A 6,133-nucleotide genomic window follows, 5' to 3' on the forward strand; every position below is an offset into this window, starting at 1 on the left:
TGTGTGTGTGTGTGTGTGTGTGTGTGTGTGTGTGTGTGTGTGTGTGTGTGTGTGTGTGTGTGTGTGTGTGTGTGTGTGTGTGTGTGTGTGTGTGTACACACACCTTAGCTCCACCTGCCCCAGCCTGGCGTCTGCCCTGTTGTTGTTCAGGTCCGGTGTGTGTCAGTAGGCTGGTCTCTCTGCTCAGGGCTGTAGTCTCTCATGGAGGCAGAGTGCTGACCCACACTAAGGAGCTGTGGAACGGTGTGGAGGAAACAAAACAGGGTATCTGTGTTTTAAGTTCCATCCTTTCCTCTCTGTCTCTCTCTCTTTCTTCTCCTCCTACCTGATCATTACCTGTTCTGTGGTTCAGCCATTCTTATTCAAAGGTTAGTTCAGTGTTTCTTCAGTGTTTTAGTTCAGTGTTAGTTCAGTGTTTTAGTTCAGTGTTAGTTCAGTGTTAGTTCAGTGTTTTAGTTCAGTTTTAGTTCAGTGTTTCTTCAGTTTTAGTTCAGTGTTAGTTCAGTGTTTTAGTTCAGTGTTTTAGTTCAGTGTTTTAGTTCAGTGTTTTAGTTCAGTGTTAGTTCAGTGTTTTAGTTCAGTGTTTTAGTTCAGTGTTAGTTCAGTGTTAGTTCAGTGTTTTAGTTCAGTTTTAGTTCAGTGTTTCTTCAGTTTTAGTTCAGTGTTAGTTCAGTGTTTTAGTTCAGTGTTTTAGTTCAGTGTTTTAGTTCAGTGTTAGTTCAGTGTTAGTTCAGTGTTTTAGTTCAGTGTTAGTTCAGTGTTAGTTCAGTGTTTCTTCAGTGTTAGTTCAGTGTTTCTTCAGTGTTAGTTCAGTGTTAGTTCAGTGTTTTAGTTCAGTGTTAGTTCAGTGTTAGTTCAGTGTTTTAGTTCAGTGTTAGTTCAGTGTTAGTTCAGTGTTAGTTCAGTGTTAGTTCAGTGTTAGTTCAGTGTTAGTTCAGTGTTAGTTCAGTGTTTTAGTTCAGTTTTAGTTCAGTGTTTCTTCAGTTTTAGTTCAGTGTTAGTTCAGTGTTTTAGTTCAGTGTTTTAGTTCAGTGTTTTAGTTCAGTGTTAGTTCAGTGTTTCTTCAGTGTTAGTTCAGTGTTTTAGTTCAGTGTTAGTTCAGTGTTAGTTCAGTGTTAGTTCAGTGTTTTAGTTCAGTGTTAGTTCAGTGTTTTAGTTCAGTGTTAGTTCAGTATTTCTTCAGTGTTAGTTCAGTGTTAGTTCAGTGTGTTAGTTCAGTGTTAGTTCAGTGTTTTAGTTCAGTGTTTCTTCAGTGTTAGTTCAGTGTTAGTTCAGTGTTAGTTCAGTGTTTTAGTTCAGTGTTTTAGTTCAGTGTTAGTTCAGTATTTCTTCAGTGTTAGTTCAGTGTTAGTTCAGTGTGTTAGTTCAGTGTTAGTTCAGTGTTTTAGTTCAGTGTTTTAGTTCAGTGTTTCTTCAGTGTTAGTTCAGTGTTTTAGTTCAGTGTTAGTTCAGTGTTTCTTCAGTGTTAGTTCAGTGTTTTAGTCCAGTGTTAGTTCAGTGTTAGTTCAGTGTTTTAGTTCAGTGTTAGTTCAGTGTTAGTTCAGTGTTTTAGTTCAGTGTTTTAGTTCAGTGTTAGTTCAGTGTTTCTTCAGTGTTTTAGTTCAGTGTTTTAGTTCAGTGTTAGTTCAGTGTTTCTTCAGTGTTTTAGTTCAGTGTTAGTTCAGTGTTTTCTCAGTGTTAGTTCAGTGTTAGTTCCGTGTTAGTTCAGTGTTTCTTCAGTGTTAGTTCAGTGTTAGTGCAGTGTTTTAGTTCAGTGTTTCTTCAGTGTTAGTTCCGTGTTAGTTCAGTGTTTTCTCAGTGTTAGTTCAGTGTTAGTTCCGTGTTAGTTCAGTGTTTTCTCAGTGTTAGTTCCGTGTTAGTTCAGTGTTAGTTGTGTGTTAGTTCAGTGTTAGTTCAGTGTTTCAGTTCAGTGTTAGTTGTGTGTTAGTTCAGTGTTAGTTCAGTGTTTTAGTTCAGTGTTAGTTCAGTGTTAGTTCAGTGTTAGTTCAGTGTTAGTTCAGTGTTAGTTCAGTGTTAGTTCAGTGTTAGTTCAGTGTTAGTTCAGTGTTTTAGTTCAGTGTTTTAGTTCAGTGTTAGTTCAGTGTTAGTTCAGTGTTTTAGTTCAGTGTTTTAGTTCAGTGTTAGTTCAGTGTTTTAGTTCAGTGTTAGTTGTGTGTTAGTTCAGTGTTAGTTGTGTGTTAGTTCAGTGTTAGTTCAGTGTTTTAGTTCAGTGTTAGTTGTGTGTTAGTTCAGTGTTAGTTCAGTGTTAGTTCAGTGTTAGTTCAGTGTTAGTTCAGTGTTAGTTCAGTGTTAGTTCAGTGTTTCTTCAGTGTTAGTTCCGTGTTAGTTCGGTGTTAGTTCAGTGTTTTAGTTCAGTGTTAGTTGTGTGTTAGTTCAGTGTTAGTTCAGTGTTAGTTCAGTGTTAGTTCAGTGTTAGTTCAGTGTTAGTTCAGTGTTTTAGTTCAGTGTTTTAGTTCAGTGTTAGTTCAGTGTTAGTTCAGTGTTTCCTCAGTGTTTCCTCAGTGTTTCTTCAGTGTTTTAGTTCAGTGTTAGTTCTGTGTTTTAGTTCAGTGTTAGTTGTGTTTTAGTTCAGTGTTAGTTCAGTGTTTCTTCAGTGATAGTTCAGTGTTAGTTCAGTGTTTCTTCAGTGATAGTTCAGTGTTTTAGTTCAGTGTTAGTTCACTGTTAGTTCACTGTTTCTTCAGTGATAGTTCAGTGTTAGTTCACTGTTTCTTCAGTGTTAGTTCAGTGTTAGTTCAGTGTTAGTTCAGTGTTAGTTCAGTGTTTTAGTTCAGTGTTAGTTCAGTGTTTCCTCAGTGTTTCCTCAGTGTTTCTTCAGTGTTTTAGTTCAGTGTTAGTTCAGTGTTTTAGTTCAGTGTTAGTTGTGTTTTAGTTCAGTGTTCGTTCAGTGTTTCTTCAGTGTTAGTTCAGTGTTAGTTCAGTGTTTCTTCAGTGTTAGTTCAGTGTTTTAGTTCAGTGTTAGTTCAGTGTTTTAGTTCAGTGTTAGTTCAGTGTTTTAGTTCAGTGTTAGTTCAGTGTTAGTTCAGTGTTAGTTCAGTGTTAGTTCAGTGTTAGTTCAGTGTTTTAGTTCAGTGTTTTAGTTCAGTGTGTTAGTTCAGTGTTTTAGTTCAGTGTTTTAGTTCAGTGTTAGTTCAGTGTTTTAGTTCAGTGTGTTAGTTCAGTGTTTTAGTTCAGTGTTTTAGTTCAGTGTTTTAGTTCAGTGTTAGTTCAGTGTTTTAGTTCAGTGTTTTAGTTCAGTGTTAGTTCAGTGTTAGTTCAGTGTTAGTTCAGTGTTAGTTCAGTGTTAGTTCAGTGTTTTAGTTCAGTGTTAGTTCAGTGTTTTAGTTCAGTGTTTTAGTTCAGTGTTAGTTCAGTGTTAGTTCAGTGTTAGTTCAGTGTTTTAGTTCAGTGTTTTAGTTCAGTGTGTTAGTTCAGTGTTAGTTCAGTGTTAGTTCAGTGTTAGTTCAGTGTTAGTTCAGTGTTTTAGTTCAGTGTTAGTTCAGTGTTAGTTCAGTGTTAGTTCAGTGTTAGTTCAGTGTTAGTTCAGTGTTTTAGTTCAGTGTTAGTTCAGTGTTAGTTCAGTGTTAGTTCAGTGTTAGTTCAGTGTTAGTTCAGTGTTTTAGTTCAGTGTTAGTTCAGTGTTTTAGTTCAGTGTTAGTTCAGTGTGTTAGTTCAGTGTGTTAGTTCAGTGTTTTAGTTCAGTGTTAGTTCAGTGTTAGTTCAGTGTTTTAGTTCAGTGTTAGTTCAGTATTTTCCCATCAGGCAGTTTTGACAGGTGATCCCTATAATATATATGTGCCTCATGGTTTCTGTGTGTTTGGCATCACGACTGTTGTTGACTACGACCTTGTGTCCCAAATGGCCCCCTTATCCACTATGCAGTGCCCTCACTACCTTTGAGCAGCGTCCGTCTGGCTCTGGTCTAAAGAAGCACCCTACAGTGTGTAGGGCATAGGCTGCCAGTCGGGAGGCGACGTGTCAAAGGGTTTTACAACTGATCTAGAGGCAGATTTTATGCCTTGTGACCGACGGGGACAGCAGCCTTTTCATTGGTCACTCTGTTACCATGTGACTTGTGTTATGGGTCCTAAAAGGAAGACATTTTGAAATAGAACCAAGGCAGCTATCCAGAGTTTTAGTAACAGCAGACTTTTCATTGGTAAATTCTGTTACCATGTGACTTGTGTTATGGGTCCTAAAAGGAAGACATTTTGAAATAGAACCAAAGCAGCTATCCAAAGTTTTAGTAACAGCAGACTTTTCATTGGTAAATTCTGTTACCATGTGACTGTGTCGTTAAGGATGGCTGGGCGGCGGGGGGGCTGTGAGCCAATGTGTGTGTCTCCTAAGTAACGCTGCAGAGGTCTCTCTGGCTCAACGTTACTCAGGTTAAAGCAGAGACTGAGACTCTCATTGTTCTCAACAGCCAGTAGAGAGGGAGAGCTGGGGGGGCGAGCGGGGCGCGGGGGGGTCGAGGTTTCTATTCCACTGTGTTTCTGCTACGGCTCTATATATTTTGTAGCGAATGGCAGAGCAGGGAAGTGAACCCGGGGTCGCTGGCGGGAAAGGCAATAACCCTACGCACCAATAGGGTTAGGCACCGATAGGGTTACGCACCGATAGGGTTAGGCACCGATAGGGTTAGGCACCGATAGGGTTACGCACCGATAGGGTTAGGCACCGATAGGGTTACGCACCAATAAGGTTACGCAACAATAGGGTCACGCACCAATAAGGTTATGCACCAATGGGGTTAAACTGCAATGTGGCTCATCTAGCAAGGATCACTACAATATATATGTATTTTGCTATAGGTATCTTGGTCCTTTTCATTTGTTTACATTTACACTGAGAATGGAATAATCAATTATTGGACAGGACAGATAGAGAGGACAGATAGAGAGGACAGATAGAGGAGAGTTACTGAAATATCAATGTGTTTATTGAATAGGACAGATAGAGAGGACAGATAGAGAGAACAGATAGAGGTGAGTTACTGAAATAGCAGTGTGTTTATTGGAGAGGACAGATAGAGAGGACAGATAGAGGAGAGTTACTGAAATAGCAGGGTGTTTATTGAATAGGACAGATAGAGAGGACAGATAGAGGAGAGTTACTGAAATAGCAATGTGTTTATTGAATAGGACAGATAGAGAGGACAGATAGAGGAGAGTTACTGAAATAGCAGTGTGTTTATTGAATAGGACAGATAGAGAGGACAGATAGAGGGGACAGATAGAGAGGACAGATAGAGGAGAGTTACTGAAATAGCAGTGTGTTTATTGAATAGGACAGATAGAGAGGACAGATAGAGAGGACAGATAGAGAGGACAGATAGAGGAGAGTTACTGAAATAGCAGTGTGTTTAGTGAATAGGACAGATTGAGAGGACAGATAGAGGAGACAGATAGAGGAGAGTTACTGAAATAGCAGTGTGTTTATTGAATAGGACAGATAGAGAGGACAGATAGAGAGGACAGATAGAGGAGAGTTACTGAAATAGCAGTGTGTTTATTGAATAGGACAGATAGAGAGGACAGATAGAGAGAACAGATAGAGGAGAGTTACTGAAATAGCAGTGTGTTTATTGAATAGGACAGATAGAGAGGACAGATAGAGAGAACAGATAGAGAGGACAGAGAGAGGACAGATAGAGGAGAGTTACTGAAATAGCAATGTGTTTGACTGGTACTGTATTGTATCAAACTATTGTACTGTATCTGCTACAGAGTTGCAAAGAAAAAGCCATATCTCAGACTGGCCAATAACAATAAAAGATTAAGATGGGCCAAACTTGGATTAGCGAACACAACGTGCCATTGGAACACAGGAGTGATGTTTGCTGGGCCTCTGTACGCCTATGTAGATATTCCATAAAAAATCAGCCGTTTCCAGCTACAATAGTCATTTACAACATTAACAATGTCCACACTGTATTTCTGATCAATTTGATGTTATTTTAAATGGACAAAAGTACAAGTATCCTGCCTTTATTGTGTTGTGGAGAAAATGTGGGTCACGTTAGCAGTAACGGAATAAAGTTAGTATGAAACAAAAGGTAAATCAAAGCCATTTTACTCCGTTCAACACGATGAGCAGTTACTGCCTTGTTGGCTTGGTAGGACACTATTGTAATATACTGTATCTGTAACGG

General features: G+C 39.0%; 1 protein-coding gene across 7 annotated transcripts in view; it reads left to right on the forward strand.

Moving 5' to 3' along the window:
• The window catches only part of rbm47 (RNA binding motif protein 47), an 81,836-nt gene that overhangs the window by 49,748 nt on the left and 25,955 nt on the right, over positions 1-6,133 (forward strand). Inside the window, exon 1 of one of the 7 annotated variants that reach the window (XM_071408491.1) lies at positions 107-264. The exons of the other annotated variants lie outside the window; for them this stretch is intronic. The gene's annotated coding sequence lies outside the window, so the exon portion shown is untranslated. Of the gene's footprint in view, positions 1-106; positions 265-6,133 lie in introns of those variants that run through there. 7 annotated transcript variants of the gene reach the window in all.

Source organism: Salvelinus alpinus, chromosome 6 (assembly GCF_045679555.1).
Source record: "Salvelinus alpinus chromosome 6, SLU_Salpinus.1, whole genome shotgun sequence".
Classification (NCBI taxonomy): Eukaryota; Metazoa; Chordata; class Actinopteri; order Salmoniformes; family Salmonidae; genus Salvelinus; species Salvelinus alpinus.